Source organism: Crocuta crocuta, unplaced genomic scaffold, assembly GCF_008692635.1.
Source record: "Crocuta crocuta isolate KB4526 unplaced genomic scaffold, BGI_CrCroc_1.0 scaffold124, whole genome shotgun sequence".
NCBI classification, from domain to species: Eukaryota; Metazoa; Chordata; class Mammalia; order Carnivora; family Hyaenidae; genus Crocuta; species Crocuta crocuta.
The window spans coordinates 10,281,514-10,303,790 of NW_027551573.1; the positions used below are offsets into that span (position 1 = coordinate 10,281,514).

At 38.7% G+C, this 22,277-nt stretch overlaps 1 pseudogene; it reads right to left on the reverse strand.

The window, feature by feature from the left end:
• Nucleotides 1–801: 801 nt before the first annotated feature.
• LOC144220941 (CYFIP-related Rac1 interactor B pseudogene) lies at nt 802–1,777 on the reverse strand (annotated as a pseudogene).
• Between the last annotated feature and the right edge of the window lie 20,500 nt (nt 1,778–22,277).

Consider the following 22,277-nt stretch of genomic DNA (forward strand, 5'->3'; position numbering starts at 1 on the left):
ATTCAAATACTGAAAAATATTGAAAGTCAATTACTTTTCTATGTACTATTAATGAACAAGAGAAATTTACACATTACCATTTATATTAACACTCCCTCAAATAACTTATTTGTTTATTTATTTATTTTAGAAAAAAGAAAGCTGATTTTTATTTTATCATCAATAGCCATTCTTTAAACATGAACATGCATATGTAATATTCTATGCACACATCACAGTTTTTAACCTTAGTTAATAAAGGTTAAACACACAACATATCCTTACCAAAAAAGTAAAAATGCAAACTTACAACCTTAAAAGTCTTACTAATTTTTAAAAAAATTTGTGTTGGGTACCATTTGTACATCACAGTCAATTTAAACATTTTCAGTTTGGCTGTACATGAAAAAAGCAGCTGTATAAAATAAAGTCATTGAAGGTTTTTAAATAGCAAAATAGGCAGTTTTGCCATGCAGGAGAAGCAATATTAAATGTTAGTTTTCAAAAAAAATCCACATTTAAAAATATTTAGTTCAAGTCACAGTATTTTTCTCAGTAGAGACCCCAATGTGATGCATAATTAGCTGCCTTAGATGGCCCATTTGAAGCACAATGTCCCTTCAGAGTACAACGTTACTGATTTTGGCACCGAAAAGAAGTCTTGAGAATGAGAACATGATTTTAAAAGAGGGAAGAGGAACAGAGAAAATGACTAAAAAGCAGGAGTACATGAGATAGCAATTGCAATCACTAAAAACTGTTCATTCTCAGCAACTGCAGAATACTGTCTTCTGTCCACAATAGGCACCTGCCCCAGAGCTGCTAATTGCAGCATGTATTGGTTTGCTTGGGGATAGTCTCATCACTCAAATGTTGTGTTGTGTACCTCAGAACATTTAGAAGACTTTCTAAACTATTGGAAAGTTGGTCCTTAAGAACTTTGATACCACCTTTCATATCAATTTTAGAAGTTTTGGCAAATGCTTCCACTGGATGTGCGTGGTCAGAGTATTATGACACCCACCATTATCCTCAAGCAGCATGACACCATCTCTTCATTTATAAATCTGCTTCTGTATTCCGGTGTTTCGAGCATGAGACTGCACACACTTGCCATGGTGCTTAGACAACTTGTGGTATTTTCTATTGGTAAATTCTTATTCTCTGATGCAAATTTTGTTGTGGCGTCACATCAGGTTTTCAGCATTGGGGTTGCCTCAGCATAAAAAAAAAGACATTCAATTTGCTAATTCATCATTTACTTCATTTTCTCCTTCTGGTGGAAGGCTATTAATCCTCATAAGACTCAATGTTCTTCTATAATAGCTGAAATCATTCTGTATGGTGGAATTTGTCATCTTGAGTTTGTTGAACTGGAGTGCAAAGTGGAAAATCTCTCAAACTGTTTGGCAAGAGCCTGCTGTCGTTCTAGATGCTGTGTGGGACAGTATGGGGTACTTGTCAAGGCTCCCAGAAGACCTCTTAGTGCTGCTTATAACTTCTGAGAAAACTCATAAAATTTCTTTAATTTGCCTACTAGTGGAACAACTGCACCCCAAGCCTTCTCTTGCAATTTCTTATCTGCTGGATGCTGGATTGCCTCTTGTATTTAATGGCCAGCTCCTCTATATGACTGAAAATCTTCCAAGATACATTCTGCATCTTTTAATACAACATTAACCTGATTATAAATTTCCTTCTCAGACTCCATAGGCTAGGCATTTTCAAAATCATTTGGAAAAAATTTGGCCCCTTGCTCAAGGTTTGTGCATGTCAAAACTTTAAGCAGATTCCCCATGTTAAGGTATTTTTCCTACTGAAAGAAATCTTCACCCAGTTCTGGTGATTCTGTTCTTATCCTATCAACTTGGTAACCTTGAACGAATTACTCAAACTCCAGGTCTCAATTTCTGGCTGAGACGCTGGCCCTAGCACAAAAGGTGGAGGCTCACCCATGCCACCTTCCTCTGTCCCATCCCCTTTAAATGACATATTTAAAGATAAATCTAACAAAATATGTACAAGATCTGTACAAGGAAACTACAAAGTCTGATATGTAAGGCCACAAGTCTAAACGTCTAAACCAAACTGACTCCATGACAGGCTTTAAGTTTCCCCTCTAAACTAGAAGGCCTGAGTTTCAGCTTCCCCAAAACTATCAGGTAGTTAGTTACACATTGCCCGAGGCAGGAGAAACCACGCTTGCAACACCCAATCAGGAAAGGCCAGCGACCACCGTCCACATAATTAAGGGAGAGGCCTGGAGATAGAAACTATAGATAGGACCCTGTTACCTAATGTTAAAGTTAACCCGTTAGTCGCCGAACAAGACCCTAGGCTCGCTCTGTGATTGGTTGAATTTAAAGGTACTCTAAACGTTGTAATTGGATCCCGCCAAAAGTAACGAATACTCTAGACAATGTGTATGGTCAAACCCGCTGTCAATGATGTTGTATAATTATGATTGGATCACTGTTCCCATGTCACAACTTCTGTAACTCCCCTGTCACAAACCCCATAAAAACCCTACTCTGCCCTTGTTCGGGGCCCTCTGCATGGATCCATTGCATTGGTGAGGTCTGGGAGCCCGAGCTTAAGCCCGTAATAAAGCCCTTTGCCTTTGCATACGTGACTCGACTCCTTGGTGGTCTTGGGATTTTGGGGAGCTCGCGATCTGGGCATAACAGATAGAGGAAATCAAATAACTAAATAAATGGAGAGATATTCCATGTTCATGGATAAAAAGATACTGTCAAGGTGTCAGTTCTTCCCAACTTGATCTATAGAGTCAATACAATCCCATTAAACACCCCACCAAATTTTTGGATGTCAACAAAACGATTCTTTCTATATCCAAAGACAAAAACAAAATCAGAGCAAAATAGCCAACCCAAATATTGAAGGAGAACAAAGTCAGAAAACTGACACTACTTGACTTCAAGACTTACTATAAAGCTACATAATCAAGACATGTGGTATTAGTAAAAAGAAAAAAAAAAGATAAATAGATCAATGGAACAGAATAGAGAGTCCAGAAACAGACAAATATAAATATGGTTAACTAATATTTGACAACGGTATAAGGGCATTAGAGAAAAAAAATGGTCTTTTCAACAAATGTGCTGGAAAAACTGGACCTTCACATACAAAGAAGTGAATTTAAACACAGACCTTACATCCTTCACAAAAATTAACTCAAAATGGATAATAGACCTATATGCAAGGTTCAAAACTATAAAACTTTCGGAGGATAACATAGTTTTCCCCTAATCTAGATGACCTTGGCTTTGGCAATGACTTTTTAAATACAACACCAATGCACACTCTGTAATAGAAACAAATAATAAGCTGGATTTCATTATAATTAAAAACCTCTGCTTTGCAAAAGACAATGTTAAGGAGAATGAGAAGATAAACTACAGACTGGGAGAAAATATTTGCAAAAGGAAGATAAAGACCTGTTAATCAAAATATAAAGAATTCCTCAAAACTCAATCATAAGAAAAGGAACAATTCAATTAAATAATGGGAAGCAGGCCCAGAGAAATACCTCACCAAAGAAAATATACAGATGCAGATAAGCATATGAAAAGATGTCCACATCAGATGTCTTCTGGGAGCCGCACCGGCCTCTCTCGATGGCAGTCACAGCAAGGAAATGACAGTGTTTGCAGCTCCTGCTGTGAGAAACGAAAACTGGTATCTCCTTCTGCTACTATTGGCTCATGTTGGAAATGAGGCTGCTGGTATTGACCAGGCCTCACAATATTCCAGATCAGACCGATATTCCCCACACAGATACCTCATAAGGAAAAGCATATTCCTGCCTTTACAAAAGAGATTTTAGATGAAAGCTCTGTGGATGATTGTAAAAAGCCTCTTCCTATGGACCTTGCATATCAAAGACAATTGAGACCTTGCATATCAAAGACAATTGAGTCTGGCCCTGAGACTAAGAGCCTAATTTAGAGTTAAGGGCAAATATCCACCCCCACCCATTTGTTTCTGCTTAGAGCATTTTCTGGCCTTGTATATGCCGATTGCTCCCTGTGAAGGAACCTATTGAGGAACTTCTTTTGTGATTATGAGAGCAGAGGTATTCCCTGAAAGACCTGTTTTTCTTGATACTTCCACCTTAAACAAACAAGCTGTTCACCCCTGGCCACAGAGAAGTAACTTCACCCTTTTTCTGCTGAAAACTTGTCTGGTATGCTAAAGATGCCTTCCTTCCCCATACGATAGGCATCTAAATCCCCTACCTCAATCACTATTGTAAACGTTATGCATGAGTCTTCTACATATCTATGTTCCGGGAAATTCTTACATATCAAAGAAGTTAGTTATCAGAAACCATTGTCTAAGGCAAACGCCACTTCTGTGCCATCCCCCAAACACTTAATGATGAAATAAAGTTGAGCCCCAGTCAGAGCAGAGATGCCTGCCTGGTGATCAGAAAGAATCTTGGGGCTCTCTCACTCTCGCCAACACCGTCCATCCTTCAGGGACCCCTGGACCTGTCGGAGCATGCCTCCGACAAGAGTGGCACCTGGAACAGCGGACCTGAAGGTAATCTCTTTAAACTATGTCGTGTTTGTTGCATTAGTCGGGACGGTTAGGATTCCACCGTAGGGTACCGCGGACCCCCCCTGCATAAGATAAGTAGGGTTAATTGGTGGATAAACAAAGAACTGTTTTTGAGAAGTTATGGGCCATAGTCTAAGGAAAGGAGACTCTTTATAGATGTGATACGAAATGTGCTTACAAAAAAAGGGGTAAAGGTATCTTCTCAACAAATTGCTCGATTTTTACGTTTTGTTCAAAAACTTTGCCCCTGGTTCCCCAAGGAAGGAACTGTTAATATAGATATCTGGAATAAAGTTGAGGACGAAATTAGACAATGTCCTCAAAAAATCCCGGTTGAAATTCTTTCTCTATTGACCATTATAAAGGGGGCGTTAGACACCTCAAAAGATACTTCAGGAGTCTTCAAGCCCAGCACCCCCCAAAATGATAATAAGGTGGACTCAGGGACTGTCCTCGATTCCACCACTACGAAGATTTCAAATTTAACATCAAACAATTGGGCTTCAAAGCCCAAAGAAAAAGCCCTAGCATAAACTATGAACTGTGGATGGTAATGTGTCAATGTAGATTCATTGATTGTAACATATATATTATTATGCCAAAGGATTTTAATATTAGGGGAGGTTGTAGGTATGGAGGGCAGAGTATATGTGGAAATTTTTGTACCTTCCACTCAGTTTTGCTGTGAGCCTAAAATTGCTCTTAATAAAGTCATTTAAAAAGAGAAAACCTATATTCTGTAAGTGAAAAACATTATTAGCTGTGAATAGAAAATAACTCTAGCTTCCTTTCTTCCTTGCTTCCTTTCCTGAAAAATCCAGTCCAAAAGTCATTAGGTGGTTCCAAGCATAGTAAATCTGTATGGATTGTGAAGCAGCCCAGTGTGAAGTGTCACAAGTTTCACAAGAGGATAACATCCTTGCAACATAGGATGGAATACCAGAGTCTATGCATGGATGTGGGGGCAGTGGTGGTGATAACCCAATGTACTGTGTTGAAGCATGGAAAGGGTGAAGAATGTATCAATACATAGGAAAGAGGTCAGTAATGGCAGGAACCATCGGGTGTAGGGAGGCAAGTGGGATGAAGAAGTCAACTGTGTAATACAGTATGGAGTTTTAGAACTCTAGATAGGTAAAGAGGCAACCATGGGGTAGGATGTCAGGTCCAGGAAAGATGAAAACTGTGTGTTGAGGGGTGATGGCAGCAGCCACCAAAGCAGGATGTTGAAGCCTGAGCAGGGTGAAAAGCACACATCCAGTGGAGATAGAAGAGGTGTTAGTCAGTGTAAGAGCCAAAGCCCAAGTAGGGTGAAAGAGCATCTGTACATGAGGCAGTCATGATAATTGGAGACTGGCTATATAAAGAGGGATTGCTCCAAGAAGTAAACAGATTGAAAGGGAGCCAGTTTTCTCATTGTTGGAGAAGGGAGTTATAAATACAAAAGAGAAGAAAGTGGAATGAAACCTGAGGTGTTGGGTTAGATTTAGTATGAACTTATGATAGTAGTGAGATAGAGAGATAGTAGAGTTAAAAATAAACAAGCAAGCAAGCAAGCAAACAAACAGAGAGGACTTGGGAACAATGACATCCTAATAGCAATGAGAACACATAATACCCAGACCTTGGTTTCTAAATACCATTCACCACTAAAAGTAACCAGAATTCCTTAGGGAAATGGCTGATTCTAGGGCTATGGGTAAAGGTCCTAGAGAATCTTGGAAGCAAGAAAGTGCTCAGAGAATGATTGGACATGTCAAAAGGAGAAAGGACATACTGGTGAGGCACTTAACTGACCAACCCTGAGACAATTTGAATACCAAAATAAATAATGATAGTAAGAGATTAGAACCAATAGACTAAGATAGGAATTTATGAGTACCTACAGACATAAATAATTTCATGGGGATAAGAAAGGTGGTTTGTTTGTTTGTTTTTTTCTCAGCAGAAGTGTTCAGAGAATAACAGAATGAGAAACTCACTGTTTGGTAACCATCAGAGTAATGATTAATTCATTCAAGAAACCTCAACGGATGCTAAACTAGGCCTTAAAACTTAACAAGGAACAGGATATTTACATAGTATCAGTGTATCTCCCTACAAAATACATTTATACAAAATGTATAAATTACAAAAGATAAAAGAGTAGCTTTCTTTACAGTGGAGAAACCTGGCAGCCATCACCCTAATCAAGCAATTAGAGTTAACATTAGCTGTAATGGGACAAATCAACACATGTGCTCTCTGAGAGGATGCAGAGAGGAACGATATATCACCTCTGTGATATTTTGCCAAAGATGCATAATATGGATCTAATCATGAAGAAATGTCAGACAAATGCAAATTGAAGGACACTTTACAAAATAATTCACCTGGGATCTTTGAAAGTGTTGAGATCATGAAAGTCAAGGAAAGACTGACAAACTGTCCCAGATTGAAAAAAACTAAAGATATACGACAACTAAATACAATGATCTTAAACTGGATTATTTTGCTAGAAAAGATGTCTTTTCTTGGCGCAATTGGTGAAATCTAATTGAGGGCTGTGGCTTATATGATAGTTGCATCTTGGCATTAGCTTCCCAGTTTTAAGGGTTATATTTGTGGTCATGAAGAGAATGTACTCACTTGTAGGAATTGTAGTCAAATATTCAGGGGTGATGAGCTTCATGTCAACAACTTACTCTCAAATAGGAAAAATATTATTTAAGTTTCTTAAACTTGTCTGTATGTTTGAGGTTGGTTCAAACTAAAGATTATCTTAGTTTGAAAAGAAAGTGACTATAAAATAAGTACAATGAAAACAAAATGTTAAATACTACATTGGATTGCCTGCTAAGGACTGGGAGTCTGAAGTCTCCACTCTGTTTGAAATGGAGATTAATAAGTGTTTGATATTAAGGACGTGCCTATTAGGGGTGCCTGGATGGCTTAGTCGGTTGAGCAGAGGACTCTTGATTCCAGCTCAGATCACATGATTTCAATGTGAGATCGAGCAGCCTGCTTGTGTTCTCGCCCTCTCTCTCTGCACCTCACCTGCTCACTCATGCATATGTTCTCTCTCTCTCTCAAAATAAATAAATAAACATTTTAAAAAGACGTAGTTATAAACAGAGATTTTCTTCTGTCATAGAAGAGTGAAAGAAATTAGAAAAGAAAATAACTTTTTCATAATAGGTTTGCATGTTGTATAACCTGTGTTTACCTAAAATCATTTCCTATGCCACTAGAAGTGTTTGGTCTATACTTTTGGAAACACTGGAATGCAGTGATGCAAATATATACTTAATAAATGCTGAGTAGATGTTGAGGGTAACTTGGTTTTTTTTTCTTTCTTTCTTTCTTTCTTTTTTTTTTTTTTGTTAAGCACTATTTCTTCAAAATAGAAGAATATGGGCAAAGAGAATTGTTAACAGAAAGCCCCAAATTATCTCTAGATTTCACCCTATTTGTCTCATTCTTTCATGCCCAACCAAGGTAATGTTTAGTCTCCTTCTGTTAAGACTCAGCCTCTGAGCCCCAGAGTGTCCACAGAATGCTCTTCAGAGTCCTGGGCTCCAGTCTTCAGCAGCCTATTGACATGTTCACTTATACATCCTAGCCATATCACAATGCTCAAATATTCACAACTAAACATTTGCTTTTCCTATCTCTATCCCAAGTCTCAGACCTGTCCCCCGTCCCCTCATGTCTGCCTTAGTGAATAACACCTTCATCTAACAGTTTTTCAAACCAGGACATGGGACATCATTCTTAATACCTCTTTACCTCTTTTCCCTACCCAGTAGATGCTCTCCATAACTGAGTCCTATGAGTCTACCCTAGAATATATCATAGATGCACCCATGTTTTCCCAGATTCACTGCCTCCATTCCAACCCACACTCCTGACTGGCCATTCAACTTCCATTCCTGCCCTCTTCAATTTATTCTCCAGACTGCAGCCAGAGTGAATTTTTTTAAAGATAAATCTGACCTTACAACTCTTTTCCATAAAATCTTTCAAACCTGCACTAATGTAATAGCTAGCAGCCACCTGTGACTATTAAATTTAAATTAATTAAAATTAAATAAAAGTAAACATTCAGTTCTGTGTTGCACCAACCACATTTTGTGTGCTCAATAGTCACCTATGGTTAGTGACTGCCATAGTGAACAGCATAGCTTATAGAGCATAAGAACATTCAATTGGACAGTGCTGCTTCAAAGGTTTCCCACTGCCTTTGTACAAAATTCAGACTTTTGTGGATATCTACAAGGCCCCTCTTGACTGGCTTTTAGCACCCTTTCCAACTTTTTCAAATGCTTCTCCCCCAACTAACCACCATACTCACCATACTCCAGACATGTGGGACTTTTTCCTTTTTCTGAAATGAGAGAGAGAGAGAGAGAGAAAGAGAGAGAGAGAGAGGATGAGCAGGGGAGGGGCAGAGAGAGAGGGAGAGAAAGAATCCCAAGCAGAATCTGCACTACCAGCACAGAGCCTGATGTGGGGCTCAAAACCATGAACCATGAGATTATGACCTAAGCAAAAACCAAGAGTTGGACCATTAACTGAATGAGCCACCCAGATGCCCGCCCCCCCATTAAGAAACATTTTAAAAGCAGTTTTAGGTTTACAACAAAATTGAAGAAGAAGGTACAGAGATTTCCTATATACCCCTGCCCCCATACATGCGTAGCTTCCCCCATTCTTTTTTTAAAATTTTTAATGTTTATATTTATTTTTGAGAGAGACAGAGCATGAGCTGGGGAGGGGCAGACAGAAAGGGAGACACAGAATCTGAAGCAGTCTCCAGTCTCTGAGCTGTCAGCACAGAGCCCCATGTGGAGCTCAAACCCATGAACTGAGAGATCATGACCTCAGCTGAAGTCTGATGCTTAACTGACTGAGCCACCCAGGTGCCAAGTCTCTCCCATTCTTTTTTCTTTCTTTTTTTCTTTTATACTTTATTGTCAAGTTGGTTTCCATGTAACACCCAGTGTTCATCCCAACAAGTGCCCTCCTCCATGCCCATCACCCTTCTTCCCCTCCCCCCCACCCCCATCAGTCCTCAGTTTGTTCTCAGCATTCAAGAGTCTCTCATGGTTTGCCTCCCTCCCTCTCCCCAACTATTTTTCCCCTTCCCCTCCCCCATGGTCCTCTGTTAACTTTCTCCTGTTCCGCATATGAGTGAAAACATATAAGCCTCTCCCATTCTTAACATCACTTGGTACAATTTTTTTACCAAGGATAAAGCTACAGTGACATGTCATAATCACCTGAAGTTCATAGTTTACCTTGGGGTTCACCAAAAGTAATGTATGTTCTATGGGTTTAAACAAATGTAAAATGTATAATGACATATCTACCATTATAGTATCGTACAGAGTATATTCACTGCCCTAAAAATCCTCTGTGCTCCATCTATTCATCTAACTCCCACTCCCTGGCACTGATCTTTTTTGTCTCCATAGGTTTTCCTTTTCCAGAATGTCATATAATTGGAATCATACAGCATGTAGCCATTTTAGTTTGGCTTTTTCCACTTAGTAAGATGCATTGAAGTTTCCTTCACGTCTTTCCATAGCTTGATAGCTCAGTTCTTTTCAGTGCTGAATAATATTCAATGTCTGTATGTACCACAGTTTACGTATCCATTAACCTACTGAAGGACATCTTGGTTGCTTCCAAGTTTTGACAAATACAAATAAAGCTGCTGTAAAAACATCCATATGCAAGTTTTTGTGTGGACAGAAGTTTTCAACTCCTTTGGATAAATACTAAGCAGCAAGATTGTGGAATGTATGGCAAAAGTATACTTTCTTTTGTTAGAAACTTCCAGTCTTCTAAGATGACTGTATACTTGCTTTTCTTTTTCCATGTCATTACCATATTCACAATGGTGATATGTTTAACTCTTTGTTTATTTAATATCTTCCTCCTTAACTCCGTAAAGAAAGACACTCTAATTTTTGTTTACCATTCTATTTCCATTGCACAATGGTATCTGGCACATAAAATTCACTCAGATTATTTGCTGAACAAGAAGAAAGTGATTGTATAGCAATGTAATACTATAATCCACAGGTCACTTTGGGCAATTAGGCTAGGTACAGGGCAGGTAGTAGAAATCAGGAAAACAATTTTCCACACATTTCCTTATCTTACTACTCTTAACCATGAGGTTTTTAAAAAATGTTTTATTTATTCCTGAGAGAGAGAGAGTGAGAGAGAGACAGCGTGAGCAGGGGAGGGTCAGAGAGAGGGGAAGACACAGAATCTGAAGCAGGCTCCAGGCTCTGAGCTAGCTGTCAGCACAGAGCCCGATGCGGGGCTCGAACCCACAAACTGTGAGATCATGAGCTGAGGCGAAGTTGGATGCTTAACCAACTGAGCCACCCAGGTGTTCCCCCCACCCCCATAAGTTCTTGTCTTCAAGACTAGTCTTTTCTGCTGAGGCAGTTCAAGAAAAAAGTTTCTCTATTCTCTTGTCTTCAAAATTCAGCATTAGTTCCTCATCTGTGAAATGGGGATACATTTTCTCTGCCTGATATCTGGGGCCACACTAGCAGACCTCTTGAGGGACATTTCTGCCCCAGACTATGATTGTGTAATTCTCTGTCCAGAAGGCTGGTTTCCCCTATAGGCAAATTTGTAACTAAGTAGCTTATTGCAGAGGTTAATTGCACAGAAAATGTGGTTTGCGGACCATCAACTTTTTTCCCCTCCCATGTTTCTGCTATTAGGCTGCAGTAAATGCTTGGCTTAAAAAAATCCTAAAAATATCAAGAAAGAAAAGAAAACAGGAGAAATCTAATACCTGAAACACCCATAACCTGGATCATTTGCTGTGTAAAAGGGAGAGTTGATATTGCCCTAGAGAGAGAGCATGCGCTAATTGGAGCCATAGTTACACAGCATGATGAGTGAAACAAACCATCTCTCTTACAGAAGTATCCACCCCCTGGCAGGAGAGAGATGGGAGATAGATCTCCTTAACATCACAAAACAGTAGAGCTTGAGGGTATTTAGCAGACCTCAAGTTCAAGCACAAATGTTCACATTCTCAGAAGAAAACCCAAGTCCTGAAGACTTGTCCACACTTGCAGTTCAGAGTCCCTTAAAGGCAGCATGGCTACAGCACCAGATAATAGGGCTTTAAAGCTGACTGTGCAAAAAGTTTCTTCACTGGCTCCTACACTTAGGTTTCCCCATTAAGAGTGACAGGCAAGGTATGTATGATCACGATACTGTCATCAGGATGTCAGGGGAAAGTTTCAATCCACACCTGCCCTGAGGGCCTAACATTTGACTCTTGTCTTGGATGAAATCAGAGTCAGAGGGGCTCCATTTTTGAACTACAAACCTACATCATGTCCTGAGTCAGCAAGACATTTCTTTTATTCCTTTCCAAATGTGTGAGGGACTAGGATCCCCATTTGGTCACAAATTCCTTCCTCATTACATATTTAATGCAAGGACCAGTTCTTTCCCTCTATGCCCTCAGGACTCTGACTTGATGCAGGGTCAGGGCAGGAAAGTGGCTCTTTCCTATCACCATATCCATCCAACAGGATGATTGCAATTTGCCTGATCTCCCAGTTAGAAACAGAGGATAGCTAAGGTGTCTCGGTGGCTCAGTTGGTTAAGCTTCGGATTTCAGTTCAGGTCATGATCTCATGGTTTGTGAGTTTGAGCCCCGCGTCGGGCTCTGTGCTGACAGCTTGGAAGCTGCTTTGGATTATGTGTCTCCCTCTCTCTCTGTTCCTCCCCTGTGCATTCTCTCTCTCTCTCTCTCACACACACACACAGTTATTATAATACATTACAACCTAGGAAATGGCTTCTTCATTGAAGAAATCTAATGATTTTTTCTCAAAAGAAACATACTAGAATACATGCACTGAGGAGTAACGATATCTTAAATTAAGCACAGTGTGGTCATGAATTCAATTCTACCTTCCAGGGTCACTGACTATAAACAGACAACTAGTATTCTTTATTTTGCTACATACACAGTGGCTTCTCCTTGGATTTCTTGCTGCTAGTCTCTGAAAACCATTGCCTGGGCCACCAGCAGGGCTGCTAATTGAAGAGCTGAGCAGGTTTCCCCCCTAAAACTCAGGATGACATGGTGAAACTGGGCATACTGCCTCTGCTCCCCAAGCATCCTTTTGGAAAGCATGCTCTTCTAAACAGAAATGAAACCTGCAAGGCACAGCAGACAGAAGGCTGAAGGTCAAGTGATAAATTCCAAGTGTTAAGACATGCTTTACCAACTAATCTTCTATGTTCCACCATGTCTCTGTGTATGTGAGGCAAAGATGCAGGAGTAAAGAACAGAGATTCACAGGCTTAGGAAGAGCTAAAGAACTTGGGCCAGAACTGGAGAAGGGATGCTCTCTGGCTGGGAAGTAGTTACTATTTGTTGAACAGTTGCAATGTGCCAAGTAGATAGATAGATGATAGGTATATGGTGCTAGATAGAGACATACTATTTAATTTCATAAAGTAATATATATTTATATATAAACATATGCACGTGTGTGTGTGTGTATATACATATACTTATAAGAAAATCAAAGCTCAGGAAAGTTGAGTCAAAGTATACTGGTTTGTCCCCACATCAGAACTTGAGGAAAAGATTTGAGTGTAATTACTTTATTTCAAGGTTATCCCAGCAAACAGGAGTGAGGTAGAGGGGAGTGTAATATGAGGAAGGAAGAAAGAGCCAACATAGTGTTGTTGAGCTTGTTCCTGCTGTGGCGACGGAGCTCAATTCCACTGGAGACTATTTGAAGAACTGTGTAGGAATGTGCCTCAGAATTGTCCCTTCAAAGAATAAGTGGCTGGGCATTAATCCCATGCACTTCTGGAATGTTCCATATGTGAGCTGAGAGGGGGCTCCTAGCTTTGGAGGAGACCTTTGAGGCAGGAAAGCCAATAGGCTGATTCAGCTGGCCTTTGAGAGAAATGCTGACCTCTGTGTGTGGATCTGTATATATGGCCATAATTACAGCTGAAATCAAAGGTGGGTTGAGTGGAAATGCTGCCAGGCACAAAAACCCATTAGAGTTTCCAACCTGCCTGACTTTAAGACCCATGATCTTTGCTCTGTATCATGTTATTTTTGTAGGACTGGGCATCAGCACTGTCAGGACACCCTGTCCATCCTAGATTTCATCCTCTAGTTCATTCCTTTTTTTTTAATTTTTAATGTTTTATTTATTTTTGAGAGGGAGAGAGACAGCATGAGCAGGGGAGGGTCAGAGAGAGAGGGAGACACAGAATCCGAAACAGGCTCCAGGCTTTGAGCTAGCTGTCAGCACAGAACCCGATGCAGGGCTTGAACCCATGAACTGTGAGATCATGACCTGAGCCGCAGTTGGATGCTTAACCAACTGAGCCACCCAGGTGCCCCCATCCTGTAGTTCATTCCTATAGGTCCTTACTCTTAGGTAGATGTCAAGCCTTAGTTGAAGACAATACAACATTTTCCCCATGCCAGGAGTTCTTAAGTTTTGAGAGATGACTCTAGAACAGCTCTTTTGAGGTATGCTAAATACACAGGTATGAGCTCTCCATCAGTAAGGTGTTCCATAAGCCCAGGGTGAATGACAGAAAGTCATAATGTGAATGTCTGCACCAGATGGTGAATTGGAAGTTAAAGGAAACTTCAGGATTAAATTCCAATTCCAGGATTCTACTCCACTTTTTCATGGGGAGATTCATATCTATGCTTATAAGTGCACATATGAATGTTGACTTATAAGGGAACAAATTACGGTGTTCCACTTCTTTTTTTTTTTTTCTTCATTCAACAATATACCTTATGGATTTGTTTTAGTCAGTTTGGGCTGCTATAACAAAATAACATGGACTGGGAATCTTAAAAAACAAACATTTATTTCTCACAGTTCTGAAGGTTGGGAAGTCCAAGAGCAAAGTGCCAGCAGATTTGGTGTCTGGTGAGAACCCACGTTTTGGTTTGAATATGGCTGTCTTCACATTGTATCTTCACATAGCAGAGTGCAGAGAGAGAGGAAGCAAACTCTCTTCTGTCGATTCTTATCAAGGCATGAATGTCATCATGTGGGCTCCATCCTCATGACCTAATTACCTCCCAAAGGCTCCACTTCCAAATACTATCACATTGGGGATTAGGCTCAATATATGAATTCAAGGGAGCGGGGCACATTCATTCCATAACACAGCTTAATCACTCTATGTCAGCATGTATCTATCTTAATATTTGGATATTGGCTCACTGTATAAATAGTGCCATGATTTATTTAACCAGGTCTTTTTTACATTTACATGGTTTCCAGTATTTTGCTTCAGTGAATGTCCTTACACATATATCATTTGTGAGGTATATCTTAGGATAAATTCCTAGTAATTGCTGGGAAAGTTGGTATATGCATTTAAATTGATGGATATTGCTAAAATTATCCTCCAAAAGTGTCACACCATTGTTAATCATGTAAATATATGGGAGTGTGATATGAGGGAGGAAATAAGTCACCAAAAATATGTCTCATCAATCTTTTGAACTTTAGGGAGACTTCTTTTTATTCTGATTATTTTTTACTAGGTGAAAAACATTAGGAATTGGGATGAAAGCATTGTTGGTCTTTGCACTGAAAATCACACATATGACCTTCACTTAGTGCCTTAACACTATTCAGTTGTCTCTATATCCACCATTGTACCAGTTCGGTTCTGCTGTGTAACAAATTGTTTCAGTGGCTGAAAACAATAACTATTTATTTAATCCACAGTTCTGCAGCTGACCATTTAAATATGGGCTCAACTGGTTGTTTCTCCCATCCTGGATGAGCTCACTCATGTAGGCCATGCTAGGTCAGCTCAGCTCAGCTCTGTTCCACATGGTCTCTCATCCTCCTGAAGGCTAGCTCTAGCTTGTTCTCATGGAAGATAGCAGGATTTCAAAAGTGAGAGTGGAAACATGTACAATCTCTTGAGACTTCACCTTAGAACTGGCACAATGTCTCTTTCATCACATTTTATTGGTAAAAGCAATCCCAAGGCTAGCCCAGACCTTTTGATTGGAAAAGCTACAAATTCTTAACTCTAAAATGCAGACATGCATGTTTATCTTGGGAAACTCCTTTGTTTTATAAATGAAGAAATGAGATTCACAGTGGATAGGTGACTTTTTCAAGGTCACACAGTTTTTAGTGGCTATATCCCATTACTTGTAGTGGGTTAATCCAACTAGACAATACAGTAAACGAATAAAATCAGTGAGTCAATCCACTGAGGAGGGCAAGATGAGTCATTGGTACTGAGAATAATGAAAATTTCTGTTTCATTTCCTTGCCCAGGGAAAGTCATGAAAAACTGCCCAACCCATACTTCAAGCCACATTACTGCAGTTTTCCCTCAATGAGCCTATTCTTTATTAAGAATTAAATGATTTATAGCACAAAACCTATAATTATAGGCATATTTTAAAGACCTCTTCAAGACAAATGGGACAGGTATTGAAATGCTCTGCTATGAGCCAATTTGAGGTTTTCAAAACAGAAAAAGGACACAAGGGATAGCAATTTTCAGTAAAGTTGTCATTTTTCATTAATATACCAAGAAGAATGTGGGAGTTCACTGCATGCAATTCATCTTTGTTCTTTTGTATACATTTTGATGAGCTTCCTTAAATTCCCTTGGTAAATAGAAGATATTATAGTCTCTTTATTAAAACTTGGGAGCAACTAAGCATAAAATGAAATATGACTAGTTTCCAACATGCCCAATATTACCATTACTAGAAATGTTTCACCAACTCAGGTTGCACTTGCAGATTTTGCTGAGTTATATTTTTATACTTTACAGTTCAGATTTGAGATTTAAAAAAAAAGCAAGCTACTCCCATTAGACAGAGTACATAATTCATAACAAGAAACAACAAAAATCTTTTGTATTAACTATTCTGCAAAAACTACAGCCTTCAGCCACTTTTGCACCTAACCTCAGGGTTGAAAATGTGTGCATGACCAGTTTACAATACATGTTTTGTCTTTTTTTAATTTAAACTTTTATCTAACACCTGAATTCTATGGTAAATATTATTACAACATACAAGTAAGAATAAATATTCAAAGTGACCTTCACCCCTACATTTCCACTCCCATGCACTTCAAATACCACTTACATCCCAAAAGGTAACCATTATTTTCAATTTAGTATGTAACTTTCTAGATCTTTTTCTATCTATACCTTCACATCTGTAACATAAACATGCCTTTTTTGTTTTACATAACAACACTCTTCTTGAAAGTTTTGTACTTAAATTCACCTTTTCACATTTAATCATATGTCCTAGAGATCTTTTCATGCTATTATATATAGTCGTACATTTCTTTTACTGCTACATAGTATTTCATAGCAGGACAGGATCATAATTTGCCATCCTCCTATTGAGGAGCCTATAGATAATTTCTGATTGTTTTTTTACTACTGTAAGTGGTGCTATCGTGAATATTCATGTGCATGTATGCACATGCACTAACGATTGAGTGTTTCTGTAGTATAACTACTTGAAATGGGATTGCCAGGTAAAGACAATAGACATGTTAAATTCAATAGATTTTTGTCAAATTGCATTCTGAAAAGGCTGTATAAATTCTGTTCTGAGTTCAGTACAGACAGGATTGGGCTCAGAAAGCCCTGGAGTCAGATGGGTAGATTCACATCCAGCCACCACCACTTTCTAGGTAGTACCGGGGCAACTACTCAGATTCTGTGTGCCTCCATTTACCCACTGCAGACATAGGACTTATGCACATCTTTAAAGGGTATTTGGAAGTTTTAAATCATAACAATTGAAATAGAAGTTCCTGGTCTAAAATGGGTATTCAGCTTTCCAAAAAAGTAGTAATGCAGTTTTGAATAAAATATGGCCCAGAAAGTCACACTTTTATCTGCCAGGGGATTTTGGTGTAGTCTTTGTACCACACTTTAAAAATCAACTCATTACTAGGTAAGTCCCAATCATGCCGATGAACTCTTCCAGCTGAAAAGAATCCCACTTAATATATTTAAATAGACAATCTCTCCTCCTTATTCCCAGCTGTTTGCTCTGTATTTTTCAGTAAGAGAGAGTGAGTGAGTCAAAAGCAGAGATGGGCATATATGTGTGTGTAATTTCTTGACCAGGACTTGGAACCCCATAGACTTTGAGATATTTTTTGTTTTGAGACAGAGAAAGTTTTATACCATAAGTTTATAATAATCATAATTGGTCTTGGAGAGAAAAAGCCCTGCACTCAGCTTCTGAAAATGCCATATTTAATCAAATCTAAGATGCTAAGAAAGAAAAATGTTGTTATTTGTAATAGCGAGATGTCTTCTATTGTAAATAGTATCTTAATTTCAGAGATGTTAAAATATGAGGAGAAAATCTTGGTCTTAGAATTGATGAAATATAGAGATTTGTGTGGGCTATTTTACATGCAAGGAGTAAAACACCAAATTATGCACAAGTATAAAAGCTGATCACCAAACCATCTTATGAAGGAAGGAGTCCAGTGGAGGCCACTTGTTTGCTCAGTGCCCAGGTAAGTCTGGGTATAGTGTCTGCCTACACTGGGGAGTAGGCAGAGCTATACTTAATGGAGGATAGAGAAGTATAAAATTCTTGGAGGAATACCAGAAGGAAGAAAGGTGAAGATTCCGGGCACTGCAGGAGGAAGAACAAGAAGCTATAAACACACAGACACATACACATGCGTACATACACACACATGCTAGCACACACATATTCACACATACACTCAGATATACAGAGTCCCTTTGTAATATTCCTTAGACATGGGAAGTTTAGTAAAATCCCTCTCTCATTCCCCTTACCAGATCTCCCGTAAGCTGGCTTTGCTCATTTATACTCTTCAGGCAAGTGGGTTCTTTCAGGATATTTAGATTTTTTTCCATTTTGACACAAGCAAAGACAAAGAAATAGCTGCCAGCTGGTTATCAGCATTGGGTTTTAACTTAATTCATAGCTGAGGAAACCTCATCAGAAGAGCTAAGTGGCTTGTCTGACATTATTTAATGTATCTGAACCCCAGTTAGAATAAGGGACCCCTTGCATCCCACCTGCTTCCAGATGTTGTCCTCCTTCCAAATTTAGGAAGCTGACCCTTCTGTAGGCTACATCTAATGTTTTGTTCATTAAAAGAGACTATGGGGCAGAAATATTTGGATTCCAGGAGACCCAGCACATTCATTAAGTTATTCTGCTGCTCTTTTTTTCTGCTTAAGCAATATTACATAGCTTTTAATCGGTCACAGTGGCTCCATTCCTCTGAGATTTCTCCCTCTTTTTCCCCCATTCCCAGGTATGTCCCCCTTGACCCTGGATTAAAGGTATGGGTAGTGATGCAAACAGAGTTTTGCTCACAATTGAGTACCGTGCGTGAATAAAGGTCAGCATTTTGGGCACTGTTCTGACCTTCCCTGTGCTAGGGGACAAACGACTAGCCCTAGTGAGAGTCAAGTATCAGTCCAGGCAGGACTTCTCTGTGAATGGACATAACACAGTAACTTAGAGAAGCTGCAACTCCTGGTGCTTGAGTGCCTCGGTCTAAGATTCCAACTGTCTTAATAGAGACCAGATCCATTGGTACTGATACTGAGTATTGTTCTCAGCATTCATCCCAAAGGAGCCAAGCTATCAAGAAAACCTGTCTACCTTTGCAAATTAGATGGAATGCTTAATAGTTCACATGAGGCAAATACAAAACCTGTAAACAGCTCTTTCAGGTTTAACAAGCTGAAGACTTAGCTGAATGTTTTCTGCAACTTGACTATCAGAAGTGACATCCACACAATAGAGTGTCACTCTTCGTAGCAGATCCTTTGTTTCTCTGCTAATAAATGCAAGTGTCACATGGAATCCACTTCTTGTTTCATTTTCTGCAGCATAATGTAGAATTAAATCACCAGCACCCCAGTAGACTGCTAACATGCTCTCACAGGATGAATATGGTCTCTGCTAAAGGATGCTGCCTCTGCATACTGAATCCATTTTCTCACTGAGAAGATAGTGGAGGGAACAAGAGTCACTTAGAGAGAGTCATGACTAGGAGGTCTGTGCCTGTTTGTTTTGATCAACATTATTGAGGTATAATGTACATTCAAAGGATTACATCCATTTTAAATGTTCAGGTCAATAATTGACAAATATATACACCCACATAACCACACTATCAAAACATAGGACATTAACATAGCCCCAGAAATTTGCCTTCTACATCTTTGCAGCTAACCCTCACAAGACAGCCCTAGAAAATCACTGATCTGTTTCTGTTGCTGTAAATTAGATTTCCCTTTTTTATAGTTGTATGTAAATGAAGCTATGTCACATATATTCTTTTGTGTCTCTTTTTCACTCAGCATAATGTCTGTGAAGTTTGTTCCCTTTTCTGCTAGCATTGCATGGATGTATTGCGATTTGTTTATCTGTTCATTAGGTAATGGATATTTGGATTGTTTCTAGCTTAGATTATTATTATTATTAAAGCTGCTATGAGCTTTTGTGTACAACTGTTTGTGAGAAGTACGTTTTCATTTCTCTTGGGTAGTTATCTGAGTGGAATTGTTGGGTCACATTGTAAGGGCATGTTTAGCTTCACAAAATATTACGTGCCTCATTTCCAACGTGCTTGCAGTACTTTGTGGTTCTATATCACTACTAACCCTTGGGATTTTCATTCTTTTTAACACCTCCTAGTGGGTGTGAAGAGGTATATCACCGTAGCTTTAATTTGCATTTCCTTGGAGACTAATGATATTGAGCACATTCTCATGTGCTTTTTGGTCATTCCTATAGAGGATTCATTCAAATATTTTACCTTTTTTTGAGTTGTATCTCCTTATTATTGAGTTGTAAGATTTCCTTATATATTCTGGATGCAACTGCTTTGCCAAAGACATTTTACATATATTTTATCCCAATCTGTGACTTGCCTTTTTAAATTCCTAACGCTTTTTTTAAAAGCACAGATTTTTTATTTTGATGAAATTCAAAGGTTTTTAAAAAAATTTTGTGTAAAAGCATGGCATGCCTAAGAAATCTTACCCCAAGGTTGTGAAAACTTTCTCCTACATTTTCTTATAGAATTTTCATAGTGTAGTTCTCATGTGTAAGTCTGTGATCCATTTGGAAAACACTTTGGTAGCTTCTTATAAATTCAAATATATGTTTTCCACATAATCCATAACCCAGCAATTCCACTCCTATTATTCAAGAGTAATAAAAATATATGCCACAGAAAGTAGCTTTGTTCATCAGAGCCAAAAGCTATCAATATCCCAAATGTCCAGCAATAAGTGAATTGATAAATAAATTATTTTTTATACCCTCATGTATATATTCAGCAACAGAAAGGAATAAATTACTTGTAAATACAATACTGAAGAATCTCATAGTTGGACTGAAAAAGAGTAAATACTATTTCATTTATGTGAAATTCTAGAGAAAGTAAAAATAACCTATAGTGAGAGAAATCAGATCTGTGGTGGTAGGCAGTTGGGATTTGAGCAGAGGGAGATTAGGAAGAGGCATGAGGAAATTTTGGGAAGATGGAAATGTTCTATTTTTTTATTTGGGATGGTGGTTACATGAATGGTTACATTTGTCAACTCATTGACTTGTATATTTAAAGTGTGAATTTTATTACATAAAATTTTATCACAATAACATTGACTTAAATTTGACACTTATTAATTTTGTAATTGTATTAGTCATGGTTCTCCAGGTAAACAGAACCAATAGGAAATATACAGAGAGATGTATATATGAGATTTAATACAGGAATTGTCTCATATGGTTATGGAGACTGTCAAGTTCCATTATCTGCCATCTGCAAGCTGGAGAACAAGGAAAGCCCAAATCTGAAGTCTTGAGAATTGGGTATAAGTCCCAATCTGAGGCTGAAAGCCTAAGAATCATATGCCCTGAAGTCCAAGGACAGGAGAAGATGGATACCTCAGCTCAGGCAGGGAGAGTGAATTCACCCTCCTCCACCTTTTTATTCTATTCAGGCCATCAGTGGATAGGATAATGCCAACCACATTGGGGAGGGCCTTCTGCTTTACTAAGTTCACCAATTCAAAGGCTAATCTCGTCTAGAAACACCCTCAGAGATGTACCCAAAAACAGTGTTTCACCAGTTACATAGACAACTCTTAGACCAGCCAAGTTAACACATAAAATTAACCATCACATCTGTTTATTTGAAAGAATGCTATTTAACACATCTTCCTTTTTAGCCCTCAAGCTCTATGAAGCCAAGAACCAAGTGTATTTTGCTCACCACTGAAACTCCAATACCTATAAAGCACAGTAACTAGCAAACAAAGGTATTTGTTGAAGGTATTCAACAAAGATTTGTTAAAAGGAGGAAAGAGGAGGACCTATCATCATATTCAGGAGAAACAATACAAGTAATTAAGTAACTGAGTGCAGAGTTGAATTCAAGTAAAAGGGCAACAGGAGTTCAGGGAGAAGAGAGTAAATCTGTGTGTTCTAATGCAGTTGAAGAAGACACTTAGAAATAAGTGGGTTTGAAAAAGTAATAGAATTTGAAGAATAGGGGTCTAGGAGACATGGAATTCCTGGTGGAGAAAACTTCATGAATAAAGATGTAGAGGTAAATGAGTGATAAATGAGGAGACAGCAGAGCTCCATGAATTTTCATCTCTCTACC